The following is a 24662-nucleotide window of genomic DNA, read 5'->3' on the forward strand; positions in this document are numbered from 1 at the left end:
CCAGGCCATAGCAGAGAGCTGGGTTGGAAGTGGAGCAGCTGGGTCTGGAACTGGCGCCCATATGGGATGCTGGCACTGCAGGCCAGGGCATTAACCTGCTGTGCCACAGAGCCAGCCCCAGCCCCAGCCCCCATAAGTAGTGATATTGACAACACTGGGCAAGTGTTGTGGTGTAGCAGGTTAAGCCACCACTTGGGACGCCTGCGTCCTCTGTTGGAGTGCTGGCTCAAGTCCCTACTGCTCTGCTTCTGATCCAGCATCCTGAATGCGTCCTGGGAGGCAGATGATGCCCAAGTACTTGGGTCCCTGCCACCCACTTGGGAGACCCGGATGGAGTTCCAAGCGCCTGACTTTGGCCTGGCTCAGTCTGCCCGTTGTGGGCATTTTTTAAAGGTTTTATTTATTTATTTGAAAGCCAGAGTTGCACAGAGAAAGGAGGAGAGGCAGAGAGAGAGAGAGAGAGAAGTCTTCCATTCTCTGGTTCATTCCCCAGTTGGCCACAACAGCCAGAGCTGCGCCAATCCGAAGCCAGGAGCCAGGAGCTTCCTCTGGGTCCCCATGAGGGAGAAGGGGCCCAAGGACTTGGGCCATCTTCCACTGCTTTCCCAGGCCATAGCAGGGAGCTGGATTTGAAGTGGAGCCACCGGGACTCAAACTGGCACCCATATGGGATGCCAGCACAGCAGGCAGTGGCTTTACCCGCTACGCCACAGTCCCAGCCTCCAAATGTGGGCATTTGACGAGTGAACCAGCATGTGCAAGATAGCTCTATCTCTCTGCTCTGTCAGAGATGAAAATAAAATAAATAAACATTTAAATTGAAAATGTTGTTTTTTAAACAAATAAAAAAATCTAAAACAACTACATAATGTGCTACAGTTTACCCACCATTGTCTTAATGCTGGGACATTTAGATGTCTTTTATTTTTTTCTTCCTTGCTGTTACAATTATATAGTGATAAACATCTTATGGCTTAACTCTCTGAATGCGTTTTACGTTATTTACCTATAATAAATCCCCATGAACAGACTTACCATGTCAAAGGGTATGCTCATTTTCAAGGTTCTTCCTCTCTAAACAAATTATACTGGTTTATGTTTGCTTTGCTTAACCTAAGCTGGCTGGGGGCTAGGACTGGGACTGGGGCAGGGGCAGGGGCACTGGTATATGGAAGAAGGGTTTTTAGACCTTGTGTTGAAGGTGTTAAACAGGAACAAGGCCAGAAGTAGATGCAACGGTGGAGAGAAGGTTGTCCCAGGTGTCCAGGCCGGGGCAGGGGTGGGGGTGGCGGCAGAAGGCAGGAACCCCAGGGCTGCTGGAGGTTGGGGTGGCAAGGGCCCAGAGGAATGTAGACTCTGACCTGCCAGCAGTGGGAGACCACGAAGGACTTTTAGTGACCAGTGTCAGGATGAGAAGGGCCACTCAGGTGCTGCGAAGGGGATGGGTTGGGCAGGCGGAGGGGACGAACCCCTGTTTGGGGAGCCCAGTTAGGGTCATTGCACAAGATGAGGCCTCACCTGTTCTGAATCATTGCTAGGAGTTTGCTACATGGGTAGATGAAGGGGTATTTTGCTTCGACGTTCATTTCTTTCATTCCTGCTGGGTTGAGTGCTTTTATGTGGAGTTGCTGACTCCATTCCATTCCTGTGACGTGATTCCTTGTGACCCGAAGGCTTTTGAGGCCTGATGTCACCATCATCACAGACCTCAGGGGCAGGGGGATCAGGTGCATGATTCAGCTTCACGTTGGAGCCCCAGAGAAACCAGAGAAGGGACTTTGCTTGGGTCCCTGGGCCCAGGATGGGGGCTCCTGGCACCCCAGCCTCTGCCCTCTGCAGTGCTCTGAGCTACCTCGTCCTAAAGCTGGCAGCATGACCAGGTGCAGCTCAGCCAGCTGCGGTCTGCTGACCAGAAAGAGCAGTGAGAGTGGATGGGAGAAAGCCACTTTTCTGCCCTGCAGGTCTGGGGGAAGGGGCTTGGAGAATGGCAAACACAGTTTACATCCACTGTCCTTGGCCAGAGCAGGCATCTTTGTTTTAGGAGCAGCCCAGCCAAAGCCATGTGTTGCCTGCAGGGCGTAAGCATTTGCCAGAGCAGGAAGAGAATGGAGTGTCAGGTGCACCGGAAGCTGCCCGCCCTGGAGCTAACAGCATCCGACTTGTGGCTCTTGCCTGTTAAAAACTCTGCCTGTTTGATAGTCACGGAAACTGCCAGAGGAAATTCGCAGGCAGCAGCCTGCTGAGGATGCACCCTGCCTGGGAAAACTTGTCCCATCCTGCTGCAGGGGTCTTGTACGTTTTGGGTTTTATATGCAGTGCACATGGTGCCCTCCCCACCACCCGAGTTCCACCCTAATTTCTCCATGCGGGGAGGCTGAGAGCAGCCCAGTGGTGCGTAATGAGCGTGCGTGGCTGTCTTTCTGCATTAGGAAGTCCGGGGCCCTCAAGAGCCTGTGTTTCCTTCTGGAACACTCTCACCTGTTCACCATGAACATTTCCTGGTCCTGGAAATGCTGCCGCCACAGCCACGGTCAAGCCACATCCTGGCTCCTTCTCCCCCCAGTCCTCCTTCTCAGTTGCTTAATTTTACAGAGACCAGATAAATCAAGATAGAGTTGAATGAGCCCGCCCACCGAGGGCTTTCCAAAAACTATGCTACTCTTCCTGATAACATATTTTTAAAAAGCCTTCAGTCCAGTTACAAAAGAACTATGTATTTTTTTTTTAAGTAGAGACTTTTGGAATGTGCCCCTGTCCCTCAAACAAAAAAATACAGAATAAGACAGAATTACTCTCTCTGCTCAGGTGTAACCTTATGGAACTGCCATTACTGTATTAGGGGTCAGGCTTTGAGGCTTTTTTTTTCCTTGTCATAGTTGTGCACTTTTTAAAAAAAAAGATTTATTTTTATTTATTTGAAAGGCAGAGTTACAGAAAGAGGCAGAGAGAGAGAGAGAGAGAGAGAGGTCTTCCATCCACTGGTTCACTCCCCAAATGGCCACAATGGAGCCAGGAGCTTCTTCCGGGTCTCCCACATGGGTGCAGGGGCCCAAGCACTTGGGCCATCTTCCGCTGCTTTCCCAGGCCATAGCAGAGAACTGGACCGGAAGTGGAGCAGCCAGGAATTGAACCAGCGCCCATATAGGATGCCAGCACTGCAAGCAGCAGATTTACCCACTATACCACAGCACCAGCACCAGCCTTGTTTGTTCTTGATTGGGTCTCTGCAAAAGTACATGCAGACACAAGGCTGCCTACTCTCCCCCGTCCTGCTCAACACAGTATTGGAAATTCTAGCGAGAGCAATTGGGGAAGCAAAAGAAATAAAAGACATCCAAATGGCAAGGCAAGAAATGAAATCTCTGCAGATGGCAGGACTTTATGCAGGGAGCACTCTGAAGAGACCATACCAACTGTTAGAGCTGAGAAATAAACTCAGCAAAGTTATACTATACAATATCAACACACAGAAATCTGTTGTGGCCGGTGGGTGGCTCACTAGGCTAATCCTCTGCCTGTGGCGCCGGCACCCTGGGTTCTAGTCCCGGTTGGGGCACCGGATTCTTTCCTGGTTGCTCCTCTTCCAGGCCAGCTCTCTGCTGCGGCCCGGGAAGGCAGTGGAGGATGGCCCAAGTGCTTGGGCTCCTGCACCCACATGGGAGACCAGGAGGAAACACCCGGCTCCTAGCTTCGGATCGGCGCAGTGGCGGCCATTAGGGGAGTGAACCAATGGAAGGAAGACCTTTCTCTGTCTCTCACTGTCTATAACTCTACCTGTCAAATAAAAAAAAGAAATCGGTTGCATTCCCAACAAAGAAAGGAAGGGAAGAAGGGAGGAAAGACAAGGGCTGGGCATTGTGGCATAATAGGTGCCTGGTTCAAGTCCCGGCTACTCCATGCTTCTGATCCAACTTTCTCTAATGCACCCCAGGAGGCAGTAAAAGCTGGCCCAATACTTGGGTCCCTGTCACCCTGATGGAGTTCCTGGCCCCTGGTTTTGACCTGGTTCAGCCTTGGCTATGTAGCCATTTGGGGAGTGAACCAGCAGATGGCAGATCTCTCTCTCTGCCTTATTAAAAAAAATCTGTGTTTATATATAGTAACAATGAACAACCGAAAAAAGAAATTGAGGAAACAGTTTCAGAGTAGGCATTTGGAAGAGTGGTTAAGATGGCATTTGGGGCACCTGCGTTCTGTGTCAGAGTGCCTGGGTTCGAGTCCCAGTTCCACTTCCAATTCCAGCTTCCTGCTGATGTGCACCCTGGGAGGCAGCAGGTAATGTCCTAGGTACTTGGGTTCTTCCACCCACATAGGAGACCTGAATTGAGTTGTGGGCATTTGGGGAGTAAACATACAGATGGAAGATTTCTCTCTCTCCCTCTCTCTCTCTCTCTCTCTCTCTCTCTGTGTGTTGCTTTCATCTAAAAAGAAAAAAGTTAAGTGTAAATTTTTTTAGCAATTTCATTTAGAATACCATCTAAAAGAATAAAATACCTAGGAATTAACCAAGGTGGCTAAACAACTTGTGCACTGAAAATATTAAAGACTTTGCTGAAATTAAAGAAGGTACAAATAAATGGAAAGAAATGTTATCTTCATGGATAGGAAGACAATTTTTTTAAGATTTATTTATTTATTTGAAAGAGTTACAGAGACAGAGACAGAGAGAGAGTCTTCCATCCACCGGTTCACTCCCCCAATGGCCATGATGGCTGAGCTGTGCCGATCTGAAGCCAGGAACCAGGAGCTTCTTCCAGGTCTCCCATGTGGGTGCAGAGGCCCAAGGACTTGGGCCATCTTCTACTGCTTTCCCAGGCCACAACAGAGAGCTGGATCGGAAGTGGAGCAACTGGGACTCGAACCGGCGCCCATATGGGATGCCAGCACTGCAGGTGGTGGATTTACTCACTACGCCACAGCGCTGGCCCCAAGACAATAATTGTAAGCATTTATTTATTTGAGAGGCAGGGAGGCTGTTGTCTGCTGGTTCACTCTGCAGTTGCTCACATGGCCAAGTCTGAAGCTGGCGACCAGGAACTCAACCCCAGGTCTCCCACATGGTGGCAGCAATTCAGTTCCTTGAGCCATCCCTGCCTCCCAGGGTCTACACTGACCAGGAAGCTGAAGGAGGAGCCGGGACCGGGCATCGCATGCAGGTTGTCCAATATAGAATGCGTTTTAACCCTGGGTTCAACATCTACCCTGCAAGACTTACTATTTTGGAGACAATGATACTGCCTTAAGTTATAGATACAGTTCAATCCCATTCCAGATCCCAATGACATATTTTGCAGAAACAGACAAATCCATCCTGAGATTCACATAAGATCTTAGGGGAACCTACACAGTCAAAGCAAGCTTAGAAAAAAGCAGAGCTGGAGGGTTCACACTTTCCTGGTTTCAGAACTTACTATAAAACTGAGGCTACTAACGCAGTATAGGGGCTGGCGCTGTGGCACAGCAGGTAAAGCTACCGCCTGCAGCGCCAGCGGCCCATATGGGCACTGGTTTGAGTCCCGGCTGTTCCACATCCAATCCAGCTCTTCTGTGGCCTGGGAAGACAGTGGAAGTTGGCCAAGTCCTTGGGCCCCTGCACCCGTGTGGGAGACCTGGAAGAAGCTCCTGACTCCTGGCTTTGGATCAGCTCAGCTCCAGCTGTTGTGACCATTTAGGGAATGAACCAATGGATGGAGGACTTTCTCTCTCTCTCTCTCTCTCTCTCTCTCTCTCTCTCTCTGCCTCTCCTTCCCTCCCTCCTTCTCTCCCTCTCTGAAACTCTGTCTTTTAATTAAATAAATAAGTCATTTAAAAAAAAGTGTGATACTAACATAGCCATAGACAGACCAGTGGAATAAAATAAACCCCCCATTTATTAATTGATTTTCAATAAAGGTGCCAAGACTATTTAGTGGGGACAGATGGAGCTGGGAAAATGCTATCAACATGCAAAAGTATGACGTTCCACCCTTATCTTACACCACATACAAAAATCAGCTCCAGGACTGGGCAAATGGCCTCGCTGTTAAGACCTTGGTTGGGATGCCCAGGTCCCTTATCAGAGTGCATGAGCTGGACTCCTGGCTCTGGCTCCTCACCCCAGTTTCCTGTGCTGTGGACTCCAGGAGGCAGCAGTGATAACTCAAGTGTTTGGGTCCCTGCTGCCCACATGGGAGACCTGGATTGAGTTTCTGGCTCCCAGCCCAGCCTTTGTGGGCATTTGAAGAGTTAAACTGGACAGGAATGATTTTTGGATGGGAGGTCTCTCTGTCTCTTTCTCTGCCTTTCAAATACTTTTTTTTTAAAATTAATTCCAGATGGATCAAAGACTTAAACAAATGATCAAAAAAATATAAAACGTCTTTGAATTAGGGGCTGGTGCTGTGGCGTAGCAGGTAGAGCCACCGCCTGCAGTGCCAACATCCGATTTGGGTGCCATTTCAAGTCCTGGCTACTCCACTTCTGATCCAGCTCTCTGCTGTGGCCTGGGAAAGCAGTGGAAGATGGGCCAAGTCCTTTGTCCCTTGCACCCGTGTGGGAGACCTGGAAGAAGCTCCTGGCTCCTGGCTTCAGATTGGCACAGCTCCAGCTATTGCAGACATCTGGGGAGTGAACCAATGGAGGAAGACTCCCCCCACACCCCCTTCTCTGTAACTCTACCTTTCAAATAAAGAAAATAAATCTTAAAAAAAAAAGTTGTAGAGGAAAACAGGGAAAAGCCTTCACGGCATCAGATTTATCAATGATGTCTCAAATATGACACCAAAAGCATAGACAGCAAAAGAAAATGAACGATACATAGGACTTAATTGGAATTGAAAACGTGTGTTGGGGGCTGGTGCCATGGCTCACTTGGTTAATCCTCCGCCTGCGGCGCCGACATCCCATTTGGGTACCGGGTTCTAGACCTATTCCAATCCAGCTCTCTGCTGTGGTCCGGGAAGGCAGTGGACGATGGCCCAAGTCCTTGGGCTCCTGCATCTGCATGGGAGACCAGGAGGAAGCACCTGGCTCCTGGCTTCGGATCGGCATAGCTCTGGCCATAATGGCCATTTGGGGGTGAACCAATGGAAGGAAAACTTTTCTCGCGCTCTCTCTCTCACTTTCTAACTCTGCCTGTCAAATAAAAAATAAAAAAAAAAAAAGAATTCCCATAAAAAAAAAAAGTATGTGCCTGAAAGGACATCATCAAGAGAGTGGAAAGACTGCCCACTGCATTGAACTGTGAAGTTGAGGGCAGGTGTTAAGTCACTGCGTGGCACACCCATACCCCATGGTGGAGCCCCTGAGGTTGGGTCCTGGCTCTGCTTCCAATCCAGCTTCCCGCTAACGCATGCCCTGGGAGGCAGCAGTGAGGACTCAAGTACTTTGGTGTCTGCTGCTCACATGGGAGACCTGGATAGGGTTCCAGGCTCCCGGCTTCTGGCTGTTGCAGGCATCGGGGAGTAAACCAGCGGATGGAAGATCTGTCGACCTATCTCTGGCTCTCCCTGTCTGTCTGCCTTTCAAGTAAATATAAAACAAATTGTTAAATTATATATGTGACAAGGGATTACTATCCAGAATATATATAAACAACTTCGACAATTCAACAACAAAAAACTACCCAATTAAAAAATGAGCATGGGGAGGGGGCAGTGCTTTGGCTTAGCAGGTAGGGTCGCCACCTGCAGTGCCAGCATCTTGTATGGGTGCTGGTTCGAATCCCCACTGCTCCACTTCCAATCCAGCTCTCTACTGTGTCCTGGGAAAGCAGTAGAAGATGGTCCAAGTGCTTGGACCCTGCACCCACGTGGGAGACCCAGAAGAAGCTCCTGGCTCCTGGCTTCCTATTGACCCAGCTCTGGTTATTGGGGCCATCTGTGGAGTGAACCAGCAGATAGAAAACTCTCTCTCTTTCTGTCTCTCCCCCACCTGCCTCTCTCTAACTCCATCTTTCAAATAAATAAATCTAAAAAAAAAATTTGATCTCAGGCCTATCACTCTCTGAAACGTGGATGTTTGCATACTTTTGCTCCATCTGCCGGCAGAGCCTGAGTGTGGATCTGAATCTCATGTCTTAGGTGAATTCCAGGACTGCCTCATCCTGTCGGTACAGGAGAGGGGCACAGTCACCATCACTTCCGCCAAGACTTAATACAACCCACTCTTCCACAGATCCTCAAATACTAATCTAGATGGCCTCTGCATAAGCTGGAAATGTCTGGGTTTCACTGGCTGCACTTGCTTTTTGCATAATGTACTAGAACTCACGCACCCAAACAAGCTATTCTTACAAGGAGTGACAACATCCTCCAAGAATATAGATATTACCCCCACGTTTGTGCAACTGCCTCTAGTTTGCATTAAAAAAAAGACTTATTTATTTGAAAGTAAGAGCTAGAAGAGAGGGAGAGACAGTGGTGAGGACTGGGAGGAGAGAGAGAGAGAGAGAGAGAGAGAGAGAGAGAGAGAGAGATCCTGCATCCCTGGTTCACTCCCAAGATGGCTGCAATAGCCAGGGCCAGGAGCTTCTACCTGGTCTCCCATGTGGGTGGCAGGGGCCCAAGTAGTTGGGTCGTCCTCCGCTGCTTTCCCAGACCATCAGCAAGGAGCTGGGTCAGAAGTGGAGCCCCCTGCACACCTGTATGGGGTGCCGGCATTGAGGGTGGGCGGCTTTACCCACTATGCCATAACACTCAGCACTGAGCAGGGCTCTTGGAAGGATCCTGACACTCGGGCAGATCTTTTTTTTTATTATTTATTTGAGAGGCCGAATTACAGAGAGTGAGAGAGAGAAAAAGAAAGAGATCTTCCATCCACTGATTCACTCCCCAAATGGCCACAACAGCTGGAGCCAGGAGCTTCTTAGAGGTCTCCCATGTGGGTGCAGGGGCCCAAGCACTTGGGTCATCTTCCACTGCTTTCCCAGGCCACAGCAGAGAGCTGGATCAGAAGAGAAGAAGCCAAGATGCGAAGCGACACCCATAGGGATGCAGGGGCACAGTCAGAGGCTTAGCCAACTACACCACAGTGCCAGCCCCCCCCCCCCCCCCCGGGCTGGAGCCAAACCCAGGAGCTCAATCCAGGTCTCCCATGTAGGAGGCATTTGAGACATGGCTGCTGCCTCTGTGTCGTCTACGTCAGCAGCAGAAAGCTGGATCCAGAGCCAGACACCCTGATGTCGAATGTGGGTATCTTCATGTCTTAACCACTGGACTAAACCTAGCCTGCTCCAAGGTTTGGGGAGATCGTAACCAAAAAGTCCTCTGATGGCACCAGCCTGGCAAGCAAGGAGGCCGTGGAGAGGGCAAGGGAGAGATGCAAAAGCACTTCCGGGTCAGCAAGGGTTAAGAGCCAGATAGACCAGGACTTGTGCCACTCCCTTCCCCTCTAAGGTGTCAGTGCTGGGAAGAGGTGACTCACTCCCAGGTCAAGTTCAGGCACAGTGTGGGTTTTGTCTGGGGCCAGCAGCCTCCTGGCGGGAGGCCCATCCTTTAGGAAGCAGCTCTGGCTGTGTGGCCCCATCCCAGCCATCCAGGGGACAGGCCAGGTGTCCCTGCGTGGGAGGTGGCCTGGGGGTGGGGGTGGGGCCCCGCCATGTACCTTGTCATCCCCTTCACACAAGTCTGGCTGCGGCAGACTGAGATTGCACTTGGGCAGGGCCATGAGGGACACAGTCTTGGGAGGCTTAATAGAGGAAATATTAAATCAATGAAACCTCATTTCCAAGGTCGGTTCAGCGGCAGAATCCATTAACTTTATATTCACCCTCTGCTTCCCTCTAATAAAAACCCGGGAGGAGTTCAGAGGCATGATAACTTGTCCGCAATGTCAGCGTGTGCTATTCAATTACTGCGATTCTGAGTTTCTGAGCTAAAAGATAAAGACTCATTTGGATTATGAAAAGCCAATGCCGAAAGAACACTTCTTTCTCTGCCCCCGCCCCCCTGCCATGCAGGGAACGCTGCACAAACACGGCCGCGAGGGTCTGGCTCCGCCAGGGAGGCTGACAAAGGAGGGTAAATCAGCTCTCTCTCCTCCTCATATAAAAGACTCTCCAGCAAAAGGGAACACTAAGGCCACTCAGTACGGGCGCCAGTCTCACTCCTTCCCGTCCCCAGGCCAGAGGAAAGCCTGAGTTCAGTGCCCCCTCCCCCTCCCCATGTCTTTGGTCGCATAAATGCAAAAATAAAACCTGGCACGGCCCAGAGCTGGGGATGGGTTAGGGTCAAGGATCCACTGCCCCTGGCTGCAGAGTGCCAGCCTCTGTGGTGATGCTGTTGGCCAAAGGCTGGATAGGACAGGGCTGTGGAGGGCTGGGGGTGATCAGATTCAGCTCCCGTTAAACCCCAGCTCAAGAGTGGCTTGTCCTCTGGATGCTGTTGCCATGGCATTGTGGTCTTTCAGAAAGGCTGCCTCCCACTTGGTATGGACAAGGGCCAGGATGCCCTGGCACCTTGACCCTGACAGCAGCGACAATTCTCTCCTGGACATGGCTGCGCCTCCCACCCGCCCCTCCCCAGCAATCAGAAACCTAGGGCAGCCCTGCTGGGAGGGGCCTCACAGTCCAGTGGCTTGGCTTCCTGGCTGCTGCTTCCTGCCCTTTGAAGTTAAAAGGTACGACTTTAGGAACAGCCCAGCACCAGAAGGCAAAAGAAGCCTGGTTTTAGCCTTGCACATTCAGCCTCTTCTGTTTGATGAGGATGAGGAGAAAACAGCCGAATTATCCACCTCTCCAGTGGTGAAGGTGGCGGGGAGGAAGGAGCAGTATTCAAGGGGTGACCAGTGAGGGCCATAGGCTTCTATGAGCCAGGCAGAGGGCGAAACTGATGCCAGCCACCTACAGGGAGCCATTATTGCCAACTGCTTCAGTACCCTGCCCTGTCTCTGGAGAGCCCAGAGAATCAACTCACGCCCACTCTCAGGGCTGTGTTTCTCCTTCTGCAACTTTGTTTTCTTTTTCCCTTGCCTGTATTTATTTTCATCTTGCTTGAAAGGTGCACACAGAGAGGTCTTCCATCGGCTGGTTTGCTCCCCAAATAGTTACCTGCAACAGGTGGAGCTGGACCAGGCCCTAGCCAGGAGCCTGGAACTCAGTGTGGGTCTCCCATGTGTGGGTGGCAGGGACCCAAATACGTGAGCCTCCATCTGCTGTCTCCACAGGTGCCCTTTAGGCAGGAAGCTGGAAGCAGAAGCAAGGCCAGGACTCGGACCCAAGTGCTCCGACGTGGGATGCAGGGGTCCCAAGTGGCGTTTTAATGGCTGCTCCAAATGCCTGCCCTTGTCTGTGACTTTAAGTACAACCACGTGGTCCCAGAGCCGTTTCCATGAGATTGACAGAAGCCTGGAGTGTACCATGCACAATCCTTAGAGCTAAGGAGAGAGAGCTGTTAAGTCCCTGCCTTCAGAGGGGACTATGGGAAGAGGCAGACAGGCAGTCGGTCCTGGGATAGTCCAGCTTGGCCTGGGACAGAGGACAGCCACAGCACTCTGAGCACTTGCACACCTGTGCCCTGGTGCCAAGAGGCTGCAGAGGGAACCAACAGACAGCGTGCCAGACAGCGGGCTCTTCAAGGAGGGCACCCAGGGCCAGTGCTGTGGTGTAGTAGGTTAAGCCTCCACCTGCAGTGCCGGCATTCCATATGGGCACCGCTTCCTGTCCTGGCTACTCCTTTTCTGATCCAGCTCTCTGCTATGGCCTGGGAAAGCTGTGGAAGATGGCCCAAGTGCCTTATCCCCCTGCACCCATGTGGCAGACCCAGAAGAAGCTCCTGGTTCCTGGCTTTGGATTGGCCCAGCTCCAGCCATTACAGCCATTTGGGGAGTGAACCAGCAGATGGAAGACCTCTCTCTCCCTGTCTCTTCCTCTCTCTGTAACTCTGCCTCTCAAATAAATAAGTAAATCTTTTTAAAAAGGAGGTGGGGGCATACAGAGACAGGCCAGAGTCTGCGACCACCCAGAGGAAGCACCCATGTCCCTATATCTCTCTCCCAGCTAGAGAGAGCACAGGGGCGGGGCATGAGACAGAGCAGGATCCCCAAACTCGCTGCATAGAGGAATCACCCAGGAAACATTTAAAAGAATCTTAATGCTTGGTCCCATGCTGTGCCATTCAAATCAGAACCTGTGGGACTGAGGCTCAGGTGGTGTTGTGTGCCCAAGCTCCCCAGGTGGTGCTCATGGGCAGCCAGGCTAGGAATGCTGACAAGATCACCTCTCCGACATAAGCGGAAGCCAAGGGAGATGTGGCCCGGAGCTCATAGCCCAAAGGGCAGGGACTCAGGTGACACTGGTCCCAGTCCAGGGCCTGCTGTTCCCTCTGCTTCTCCGGACTGTCGGCATGCCCTGGCAAGCGGGCTGCGTCTCCCTGTTCCCTCCAGCCCAGCAGGCCATCGGCTCATGCATACTTTTTTCTTTTCCTTTCGATGACTTTTTTAAATTTTTGTAGTAGAATATAGATAACATAAAATTTACCGTCGTAGCCATTTTAAGTGTGCAGCTCAGTGGTTAAGTACATTTGCTCTGTGAGGGAACCATCATCACCATCCAGCTCCACGGGACTTCCATCTGCCCGGGCTGCGGCTCTGCCCATTAAACACTGGCTCCCCACGTCTGACAGCGCTCTGCTACTTCCTCTCTCCAAATGCGATTCTCCTGAGTGTCTCATATGAGTGGAATCATACTTTGTCCTTTTGGTTTTTCTCTTCTTCTTTTTTTTTTTTTTTAAACATGGCCTCCAAGCCAGGTGAGGGTGGAACTTGTTAAATTTATTTATTTATTTAATTGAAAGATTTACAGAAAGAGAGGGCGAGATGAGAGAGAAAGATCTTCCATCTGCTTGATCACTCCCCAAGATGGCCGCAACAGCTGGCTCTGGGCCAGGCCAAAGCCAAGAGCCAGGAGTTTCATCTGGGTTTCCCACATGGGTAGAAAGGGCCCAAACACCTGGGCCATTTTCTGCTGTTTTTCCCAGGCCATAATCAAGGAGCTGGAACCAAAGTGGAGCAGCCAGAACTTGAACTGGTGCCCTTGTGGGATGCTGGCATTGCAGGTGGTGGCTTTACCCGCTGTGCCACAATTCTGACCCCTGAATTTTTTTAAAGATTATTTATTCACTTGAAAGACAGAGTTACACACACACACACACACACACAGGGAGGGGGGAGAGGGAGAGAGAGAAAATCTTCCATCAGCTGGTTCACTTCCCAAATGCAGGCACCCAAGCACTTAGGTCATCTTCTACTGATTTCCCAGGCACATTAGCAGGGAGCTGGATTGGAAATGGAGCAGCCAGGACTCGGACTCATGCCCACATGGGATACTAGTAAAGCAGGTGGTAGCTTTACCCACTATACTACAATGTCAGCCCTTGTGTTTGTTTTTTTTTTTTTAAATATTTGCTGTTTATTTATTTGAAAGGCAGAGTTACAGAGTGAGAGGGAGGAGAATCTTCATCCACTGATTCACTCCCTAAATGGCCAAAATGGCAGGGGCTGTGTCAGGATGAAGCCAGGATCCAGGAACTTCATCTGGAACTCCCACGTGGGTGCAGGGGCCCAGACACTTGTGGCCATCTTCCACTGCTTTTCCAGGCTCATTAGCAGGGATCTAGATTGGGAGTGGAGCAGCCGGGTCTCAAACCCATCCATGTAGGATGCTGGTGTCACAGGCGGCAGTTTAACCTGCTGTGCCACAGCGCCGGCCCCACACTTTGTCCTTTTGTGATTGCTTATGTCACTCAGCACAGTGTCCTCGGGTTCAGCCACGTTGGAGCAGGTGTCAGATCCCCTCCTGTTTTGAGACCAGTGAGCTACCGTTGCAGGCCTGTAGCATACTTTGTTTCTCCATTCCGCTGTGGGTGGACACTTGGGTTGTTCCCACTTTACGGCTATTGTGAGTGACGCTGCTACTGTGAACATGAGTGTTCAAGTACCTTTGTGAGACCCTGCTTACAATTCATTTTTTTTAAATACTTATTTTTATTTATTTGAAAAGCGGAGTTACAGAGAGGCGGAGGGAGGGAGGAAGAGAGAGAGAGAGAGACAGACAGACAGAGAGGTCTTTCATCTGCTGGTTCACTCCCCAGATGGCCGCAGCAGCTGGAGCTGAGTTGATCCGAAGCCAGGAGCCAGGAACTTCTTCCAGGTCTCCCATGTGGGTGCAGGGGTCCAAGGACTTGGGCCATCTTCCACTGCTTTCTCAGGCTATATCAGAGAGCTGGATCGGAAGTGGAGCAGCCAGGACTAGAACTGATGCCCATATGGGATGCTGGCACTGCAGGCGGCAGCTTAACTAGTGACTAAATGTAATACTTGCACATTTTTATGGGGTACCGTGCAGCATTTCAACACAGCATAGCATACATATATCCCATACATATATCCAATCCAGAATTAGCATTTGCATCCCCTTCTCTGTGTTTGGGCTTACCCAGCCCTCCCTTCCAGTTCCTCCTGCAGTATCCGATACATTGTTGTGAACCAGGTGCCCCACTGTGCTGAGGAACAGGAGAATCTATTACTTCCCACCTTTTCCAACCTCCTCTCCCCCACCCCCACCCCCATTCCCACCCTGTGGTAATCACTATCAAAGCTCAGATTGACTTTTTTTTTTAAAAATTTATACTTAGAGCATAAGTGTGTTATTTGTCTCCCTATGTCCAGCCTATACCACTTAACATAACGACCTCCAAGTCCACTCAGCTGCGGCAGATGTCAAGATATCACTCTTTTTCATGGCTGAGTAATATTACCTCGAGTGTTTATGCCACCATTTCATTCTCTCTTCCTCCCACTGTGGGCACTTAGGTTGATCCCATATCTTGGCGAGTGGAAACAGTTCCATAGGTATCTGGTTTTGAGGGCTCGTCAGGGTGGCTGCACTGTGTACTTTCCCACCTGCCGTGCACAGGGGTTTCAATTCTTCCACATTCTCAGTAACACCTGCTATCTATCCATCCATCCATCCATCCATCCATCCATCTATCCATCCATCCATCTATCTACCTACATATTTATGGTGATAACCATCCTAATTGATAGCATATGCCACCTCACTGTGGTTTTGATCTGCATTTCCCTAATGCTTAGTGGTGTTAAACACCTTTCCGTGTATTTCTTGGCTACTAACATATCTTCTTTGGAAAACTGGCTGTTCAAGACTTTTCTCAATTTTATGTATTTATTATTTATTTTTTTTAATTTTTTTATTTTTTGACAGGCAGAGTGGACAGTGAGAGAGAGAGACAGAGAGGAAGGTCTTCCTTTGCCGTTGGTTCACCCTCCAATGGCTGCCACGGCTGGTGCGCAGTGGCCGGCGCACCGCGCTGATCCGATGGCAGGAGCCAGGTACTTATCCTGGTCTCCCATTGGGTGCAGGGCCCAAGCACTGGGGCCATCCTCCACTGCACTCCCAGGCCACAGCAGAGAGCTGGCCTGGAAGAGGGGCAACCAGGACAGAATCTGGCGCCCCGACCGGGACTAGAACCCGGTGTGCCGGTGCCACAAGGCGGAGGATTAGCCTAGTGAGCCGCGGCGCCGGCCCGTATTTATTTTTAAGTTACTTATTTGAGAGAGAGTGCACACAGGCACAAGTGAGCAAATTCCCATCTGCTGGTTCACTCCCTGAGTGCTCACAGGACCCCTGCCTGGGGTTGACTGGGAGCCGGGTATTCAGTCCACCAAGTGGGTGGCAGGGACTCAATTACTTGAGCCTTCACGGCTGCCCCTCAGGGTCTGCGTTGGCAGGAAGATGGGGTCAGGAGCCAGGGATGGGATTGGAATCGGGTACTCTGGTGTGGGTTGGGGCTGTCTGAACCGCTAGGCCAAATACCTGCCCATCCCCATTTCTAACCTGGGTAGTTCTGTTGTCAGGGATCATAGATGTTCTTTCTGTGTTCTGGAGATCTGCCTTGTGTCGCATGCATGAGGTGCAAATATTGTCTCCCATTCCGTGGGTTGCTTTTCACTCTGTCCATTGTATCCTTTGATGCACAGGAGGTTTTCATGTTGAAAGTTTAAGTTCCCTAGTTTTTTCCTTTTGTTGCCTATGCCTTTGGTGTTCGAACCAGGAAATCACTGTCAAATCCAACACTGTGAACCTTTCCCGCTGTGTTTTCTAAGAATTCTGCAGCTGTCGCTCTTAGGTTTACATCTTGGGATTCATTTGTGCATATGGCGCAAGAGAAAGGTTCACTCTTTTTTTTGTTTTGTTTTTGCATGTGGAAAGGCAGTTTTCCCAGCACCGTTTGTTGAAAAGGTTGTCCAGATGGGGGGCTGGCGCTGTGGCGCAGTGGGTTAATGCCCTGGCCTGCAGTGCCGGCATCCCTTCTGAGCACCGGTTCTAGTCCCGGCTGTTCCTCTTCTGATCCAGCTCTCTGTTATGGCCTGGGATAGCTGTGGAGGATGGCCTAATTCCTTGGGCTCCTGCACCCACGTGGGAGAGCCGGAAGAAACTCCTGGCTTCGGATCAGCACAGCTCTGGCTGCTGCAGCCATCTGGGGAGTGAACCAGCAGATAGAAGACCTCTCTCTGTCTCTACCTCTCTCTGTAACTCTTTCAAATAAAATAAATCTTAAAAAAAAGATTGTCCAGGGGCCGGCATTGTGGTGTAGTGGGTAAAGCCACCGCATGTGATACTGGCATCCTGTGTTGGTGCTGGTTCGAGTCCCAGCTCCTCCACTTCCAATCCAGCTACCTGCTAATGCACATGGGAAAGCAGTAGAAGATGGCCCAAGTGCTTGGGCCCCTGCACCCATGTAGGAGACCCAGAGGAAGCTCCTGGCTCCTGGCTTCAGTCTGGCCCAGCCCTGATTTGTTGCAGCCGTTTGGGGAATGAACCAGAGGATGGAAGATCTCCCTCCCACCCCACCCTATCCTGCCTGTGTAACTCTGCCTTTCAAATAAATAAAACTAAATCTTTGGGGAAAAAAGAAAAAAGAAAAAAAGTTGTCCTTTCCTCTACTGAGTGGGCAGCAGGTTGTTTTGTGCGTGGTGTGATACAGTGCGCCCATGGCACCTGATACCACACCCACCATGGTTTACTAAATGATGGTCCTTTCTCCCCTCCCCTTTTTCTTTTTTTTAAGATTTTATTTATTTATTTGAGAGGTAGAGTTACAGACAGTGAGAGGGAGAGACAGAGAAAAAGGTCTTCCATCCACTGGTTCACTCCCCAGGTGTCCGCAACAGCCAGAGCTGAGTCAATCCAAAGCCAGGAGCTTCTTCCAGGTCTCCCACATGGGTGCAGAAGCCCAAGGACTTGGACCATCTTCTACTGCTTTCCCAGACCACAGCAGAGAGCTGGATCGGAAGTGGAACAGCTGGGACCCGAACCAGCGCCCATAGGGGATGCCAGTCCTTGGGCCAGATCTGTCCCCAGTGTGTGTTCCCTCATGAAAGCAGCCCTGTTGGCTCCACTCATCTTGCTTGGGAAGAGAATGGGGGGGTCTGGTCTCTCCCCTTTTCCTGCCAGCACCACCCCTTTCTTCGAGGAGAATGTAAACCCATCTCTCTTTCTGATTCCACAGATAAGGCGACACATGGCTCCTTGCAGAGCGAGGACTGGACACTGAACATGGAGATCTGTGACATCATCAGTGAGACCGAGGAAGGGTACGTGTGCCTTGGGCCAGGGGCCTCTCTCAAGCCCTTGGCGTCTTTTTTTTTTTTTTAGTCTGTTACTTTTGGCATTAAAAAATTTTTTTTTTAGTTTACTTAGCAATAGAGAGATGGGTATAGGGGAGGTGGGGGGGTCTTCCATTTGGTTTGCTCCCCAAATGCCTGCAACAGCCAGGGCTAAGCCAGGCCAAAGCCAGGAGCCTGGAATTCCATCTGGGTCTCCCACATGAGTGGCGGCGGGGAGGGGGGTGGGCCAAGCACTTGAACCATCACCCACTGCCTCCCACAGTGCATGTTCGTCTCCCAGGGTGCGTATTAGCAGGAAGCTGGATGGGAAACGGAGGTGGGACTCAACCCCAAGTGCTCCGATGGGAGATACAGCTTGCCCTGCTGCTCCACGGTGCCTGCCCCACTGTTACTCCTAATTGCGTGTCGTTTTCCCATCCATCCTTCTCCCAGCTTCCCCGATGACAGTGCTCAAGGTGGAGCAGTGGTGACCACTTTTAATCCCAAGTGGGGAAGGAACTACCTGGTTCCCTGTCCCTGGTGGCGTCTCTTTCTGCCCCTCCTGCCTGTCCCCTGCCGCACCTTGGCAGCCGTGGGGCTGTCTCTGCCCTGGTTTGCTGGGTGACAGGGCCTCTTGAGGGAGGGCCAGGGCATGGTCAGATAAGGCAGGGAATGAGGGGGCACACATGGCACAGGCCACTGAGCGTTTCCAGCTGTGTAGACTCAGCCCGTAGGGTTGCGTCTCACGTTCCCACACTGCTGGATCTCCCAGGTTGCAGGCTGTAGCCTCCCCTTCACTCTGTTTGTCCTGTGGTTAGCCCCTCTGCCCACCCCATGGACACTTTGCTGTCATCACGCTCTGTGAACCACCTCCAGGGTGGTGAGGAGAACAGATGGGAGAGGAGAGTCCCCAGGGGGCACCCAGAAGCACAGGCCGTGTCAGCACCAAAGTGACTCTGGCTCTGACTTCCGGTGAAGTCTGGCCATGGCCCGGCCCTTGTCTCAAAGAGACCATGCTGTCCGATGCTGCATTCAGAATGGCCTGGCTGGAGGCAGGCCCCATTCAGAAGCGAGAAAGACCAGGCGGGATCTTAACGTCCTCATCCTGGTGGGGGGCAGGGGTGGTGGCCTTGACCGAGGGGATTCCGATTCCATTCTGGGTGCCTCTGGGAGGGAGAAGTCAGTTGGGGGCTTGCTGGTGTGGGAAGTGAGCAGAAAGTGCTGCACAGCCACAGCTGGAGCCACCACTTCCTAGGTGGAGCAGACCGGGGACGGAACCGCCAGCTAAGCTCACAGGGCAGACAGCAGCATCAGGAGTGCACAGGGACCTGTGCTGTCTGTGAGCTGGTGGGGAGGGTTCCAGTTAAAGGTGACACACTTTGCCTGCCAGTGGGGGTGGTCTGCTCAGGGCCCAGGCACGTGGCCACTCACAGGTGGCTGCTGGTGCAGTCACTCGGCTCGGACTGCCCACCATCCTCCTGACCTCCCACTTGGGATGTTTTCTTCCTCATGGCCCCTGGGGATCAGCGGATGGGGGGGTATAAGGGCTCTAGGACACCAAGGTTAATGGGCTAGCCCACCCTCAAGCACCCCCTACTGGCTCAGAGGAAGAACAGGCTTTGGGCTGGGCCCCCAGGCTGACAGCAAGAAGAGTCCAGCCACTGAGGGTGACTCGAAAAAAGCCAGTGTGTCTCTGGGCTGAATTCCTGTGTGAGCAGGCAGTCCAGGTGTGTGGCTCTCTGACTTCCATGCCTCCCCCTATGGGCCCACATCTCTTTCTGCCCCCTTTCTGATCTTCTGGGGAAATGCGCAAATACCCAGAAGGCTCTGGGCCAAGGAAACCCAGGGCCCCGGGACCTGCCTCATGCCAGAGGAGCTGCCTGCACCCTTAGCTTCTTTTTTTTTCAAATGCAAAAATCCTGCCGAAACACCAATTTGAACCCAGGAGCTTCTTCTGGGTCTCCCATGCGGGTGCAGGAGCCCAAGGACTGGGGCCATCTTCTACTGCTTTCCTAGGCCACAGCAGAGAGCTGGATGGGAAGAGGAGTAGCCAGGACTCGAACTGGCACCCATGTGAGATGCCAGCACTGCAGGCTGAAACATCTACATGGATGTTGGAGTCTGTCTTGTCCCACCACGCCCCAGTAGACTGTGAGCTACACCAGGGCAGGACTCCATGCCTCAGCCACCTTTTTAGCCCTAGCACCTCTCACGGTCCATCCATAATTGGCTGTGGATAAAAACTGGTTCAGTAAGAGGATCAGGTGGGGAAGGTGCTGAGGCACTCAATCTGATGAGGAATGCAGACCTGTAAATGACAGTCACAGCTCAGCCTGGGCCGTGCTGAGAGAGCCAGCTGCAGGCACCGTGGAGAGGCCCCCCTTAGCTACAGAGAGCAGCCCACCCAGCAGCAGCTGACTGGCAGCAGCCAGAGGCTTCTTGGAGGAGGTGATAGCGGAGTGGAGTCTTGTTGGATACCAGCCAAAGAATATCACCCAGGAGGAACCCCTCTTGAGGACTGGTTTTTCTTTACTCTTACAGGGATGAAAAGACCATATTAGGGCCGGCGCTGTGGCTCACTAGACTTATCCTCTGCCTGCGGCACCAGCACCCTGGGTTCTAGTCCCAGTCGGGGCGCTGGATTCTGTCCCGGTCGCTCCTCTTCCTGTCGCTCCTCTTCCTGTCTAGCTCTCTGCTATGGCCCGGGAGTGCAGTAGAGGATGGCCCAGGTGCTTGGACCCTGCACCCACATGGGAGACCAGGAGAAGCACCTGGCTCCTGGCTTCGGATCAGCGTGGTGAGCCAGCCGCAGTGCACCAGCCACAGCGGCCATTGGAGGGTGAACCAACGGCAAAGGAAGACCTTTCTCTCTGTCTCTCTCTCCCACTGTCCACTCTGCCTGTCAAAAGAAAAAAAACCATATTGGACTCTGCCTCATTGTGACTGGAGCATCATGGTACATCAGGAGTGCTACTTTTATGCTAATCACTCTGGCATCATCCAGGACAAGATCAAGACCCTCCAAGAAGACCTTGAAGCTCTAGTTACCTGTGGTCGGGCCTTGGGGGATGGCTTCCTTATCTCCTCCCCCTTGTGGGCCCCTTGCTCTCCATTGTCCTTGTAAATTTGTCTAAGATCGCATAGCTGCGCTCCAGTTAATGGTGGTCCAACAACTATATGCCACTCTTCAACAACTGGGTTATGCCGCTCTTTAAGCGCCAGATTGGGAACCCTATACATCCGCCCATGGCCACTGCCAAGATGTAAAGGTATAATACATCATACCCTAAGTTGCTGAGGTAGTAGCCAGTGATGGGTAAGATCCCCTGGGACAGGGGGGCGGAGCCAAGATGGCGGAATAGTGAGGGCGCGCACCGATAGGCCGGGAAAATTTAGTTTAATAAAAGTAGAGTTACAGTAGCCTCAGAAAAAGGATCAGGAAAAAATTGCAGAGGAAACTCTTCTGCATCAAGTGGCTGTGACTCGGAGGACCTACTGGGAGAACAAGGTCACCCACCGGAGAACAAGGTCGCCCACCGCACGGAAGCCGAGCCGCGGGAGCGGCAGGGTCTGCGCGCCAGTGCAGGAAGGGGAGTGGATGTCACACAGACACAAGCGGGGAGAGTTGGGACGCCCAGGGCTCCGAGTCCACACATCGGCGCTGGAAGGGGAGGTGAGCTCAGTAACCCGAGACATTGGCGGGGAAACCGCGGTCAGAATCTAGAGGGGAGCGGGAAAGTGCACCAGACTCACTACTGGAGAGAAGGAAAAAAAGGTGGGGGGTTTCTCTCTCGACAAGGCTGCAAGGCCTGCAAGAGTTTGCAAGAGTTTGCAAGAGTTTGCAAGAGTTTGTAAGAGTTTGCAAGAGACAAAGAGCAGGCAACCTCTCTGGATTTACATAACAACAGGGGAGAGCTAAAGAACTGAGTCACTACAATTCAGTAGCCTAGGCAACCCAGGGGGAGTCCAGAGGAGAAACAGAGCCTCCACAGACTCTGGGTAGAAGCCAGAGATCGGAAGCTAATTATCATTAATTCTGCACAGCTGTGCGGTGCAGTATTATTCACCCCCTGAATAAATTAAATAAATAAATAAAAAGAGAGAGATTTACCACACATAACCTGACGGTGTCACCTTTGCACACCCGTAACCCGGAAGAACCAAGCAGAGCTCTCAGGCCACACCCATCTCAAGCCTCCAAGGCTCCTCCAACAGCAGGCAGTCCACTTAATACAGACATAGTATAAAATAAAAAAAAAAATTAAAAAAAAGAAACGCACAGTGACGAAAAAAGAATTAAATATGCCAATCAACAAACACAAAAATCGAGGGAACAAGATCAACGATGACACTATGATGCCTCCAAATAAACAAAACACCCCAAGCCAAGATTATGAAGATGATGAGATAGAAGAAATGCAAGATACGGATTTCAAAAAATGTATGATAAGCACATTTAGAAGTTTTCAAAAGCAAATCCTTGAACTACAGAAATCCTTATTGGACAGGATTGAAAATCTCTCTCGTGAAAATGAAATTTTAAGGAAGAATCAAAATGAAACGCAGAAACTAGTAGAGCAGGAAAGTGTGATAGTGAAGAGAAATCAAAATGAAATGAAGAGCTCAATAGATCAAATGACAAACACATTAGAAAGCCTTAAAAACAGAATGGGTAAAGCAGAAGAGAGAATATCAGACTTAGAAGACAGAGCACAGGAAAACATACAGTCAAACCAAAGAAAAGAAGAGAAAATTAGAAATCTAAAAAATATTGTTGGGAATCTACAGGATACTATTAAAAAAAACAACATTCAAGTTCTAGGAGTTCCTGAAGGCATGGAGAGAGAGAAAGGATTAGAAGGCCTTTTTAGTGAGATACAAGCAGAGAACTTTCCAGGTTTGGAGAAGGACAGAGACATCCTAGTACAGGAAGCTCATAGAACCCCCAATAAACATGACCAAAAGAGATCCTCACCACGACACGTGGTAATTAAACTCAGCACAGTGAAACATAAAGAAAAGATCCTAAAATGTGCAAGAGAGAAACGTCAGATTACTCTCAGAGGATGTCCAATTAGACTCACAGCAGACTTCTCATCAGAAACACTACAGGCTAGGAGGGAATGGCGAGACATAGCACAGGTGCTAAGAGAGAAAAATTGCCAGCCCAGAATATTATATCCTGCTAAGCTCTCATTTGTGAGTGAAGGGGAAATAAAGACCTTCCATAGCAAACAGAAACTGAAAGACTTTGTGGCCACTCGTCCGGCCCTGTAAAAGATACTTAAAGATGTGCTACACTCAGAAACACAGAAACACGGCCATCAATATGAAAGAAGGTAAAGGAAGAAAAACCACCAGTAAAAGAGCATGGGAAGCTCAAAGCATATACTAGAAAATATCTCCGGGAAAATGGCAGGGCAAAGTCACTACGTATCAATAGTCATATTAAACATTAATGGTCTTAACTCTTCAATTAAAAGACACCGATTGGCTGATTGGCTCAAGGAACAAAACCCAACTATTTAGGCCAGCGCCGCGGCTCACTAGGCTAATCCTCCGCCTAGCGGCGCCAGCACACCGGGTTCTAGTCCCGGTCAGGGCGCCGGATTCTGTCCCGGTTGCCCCTCTTCCAGGCCAGCTCTCTGCTGTGGCCAGGGAGTGCAGTGGAGGATGGCCCATGTGCTTGGGCCCTGCACGCCATGGGAAACCAGGAAAGGCACCTGGCTCCTGGCTCCTGCCATCGGATCAGCGCGGTGTGCCGGCCACAGCGCGCCGGCCGCGGCGGCCATTGGAGGGTGAACCAACGGCTAAGGAAGACCTTTCTCTCTGTCTCTCTCTCTCACTGTCCACTCTGCCTGTCAAAAAAAAAAAAAACCAACTATTTGTTGCCTACAAGAAACACATCTCTCTAACAAAGATGCATGCAGACTGAAAGTGAAAGGTTGGAAAAAGAATTCCATGCCAACAGAAACAAAAAAAAGCAGGTGTAGCAATATTAATATCAGACAAAATAAACTTTAATGCAAAAACTGTTAAGAGAGACAAAGAGGGGCACTATATAACGATTAAGGGATCAATTCAACAGGAAGATGTAACTATTATAAATGTATATGCACCTAATTATAGGGCACCGGTCTATTTAAAAGATATGTTAAGGGACTTAAAGGGAGATTTAGATTCCAATACAATAGTACTTGGGGACTTCAATACTCCACTCTCAGAAATAGACAGATCATCCGGACAGAAGATCAACAAGGAAACAGCAGATTTAATCGACACTATAGCCCAAATGGATCTAACAGATATCTACAGAACTTTCAATCCTACATCTAAAGACTTTTTTGAAAATATAAACAAAATTGACACCGCATTGGCCCAACTAACTAAAAAAAGACAAGACCCAAATCAATAAAATCAGAGATGAAAAAGGAAACGTAACAACAGACACCACAGAAATAAAAAGAATCATCAGAAATTACTACAAGGACTTGTATGCCAGCAAACAGGGAAATCTATCAGAAATGGGTAGATTCCTGGACACATGCAGTCTACCAAAATTGAACCATGAAGACATAGAAAATCTAAATAGACCCATAACTGAGACAGAAATTGATACAGTAATAAAGGCCCTCCCAACGAAGAAAAGCCCAGGACCAGATGGATTCACTGCTGAATTCGACCAGACATTTAAAGAAGAACTAATCCCATTTCTTCTCCAACTATTCAGAACGATCAAAAAAGTGGGAATCCTCCCAAATTCTTTCTATGAAGCCAGCATCACCTTAATCCCTAAGCCAGAGAAAGATGCAGCACTGAAAGAAAATTATAGACCAATATCCCTGATGAACATAGACGCAAAAATCCTCAATAAAATTCTGGCCAATAGAGTACAACAACACATCAGAAAGATCATCCACCCAGACCAAGTGGGATTTATCCCTGGTATGCAGGGATGGTTCAGCATTTGCAAATCAATAAATGTGATTCACCACATTAACAGACTGCAGAAGAAAAACCATATGATTATCTCAATAGATGCCGAGAAAGCATTCGAT

The 24662-nt window shown here is 50.4% G+C and overlaps 1 long non-coding RNA gene across 1 annotated transcript in view; it reads left to right on the plus strand.

Moving 5' to 3' along the window:
• The window catches only part of LOC103346780 (uncharacterized), a 97811-nt gene extending 75933 nt beyond the window's left edge, over positions 1–21878 (plus strand). Inside the window, exons 9-10 of the long non-coding RNA XR_016223707.1 lie at positions 17508–17592; positions 20146–21878. This is a non-coding gene — a long non-coding RNA (uncharacterized LOC103346780). The remainder of the gene's footprint in view (positions 1–17507; positions 17593–20145) is intronic.
• Positions 21879–24662: the final 2784 nt, after the last annotated feature.

Source organism: Oryctolagus cuniculus, chromosome 17 (assembly GCF_051225735.1).
Source record: "Oryctolagus cuniculus isolate XC-2025 breed Fujian yellow rabbit chromosome 17, ASM5122573v1, whole genome shotgun sequence".
Classification (NCBI taxonomy): domain Eukaryota; kingdom Metazoa; phylum Chordata; class Mammalia; order Lagomorpha; family Leporidae; genus Oryctolagus; species Oryctolagus cuniculus.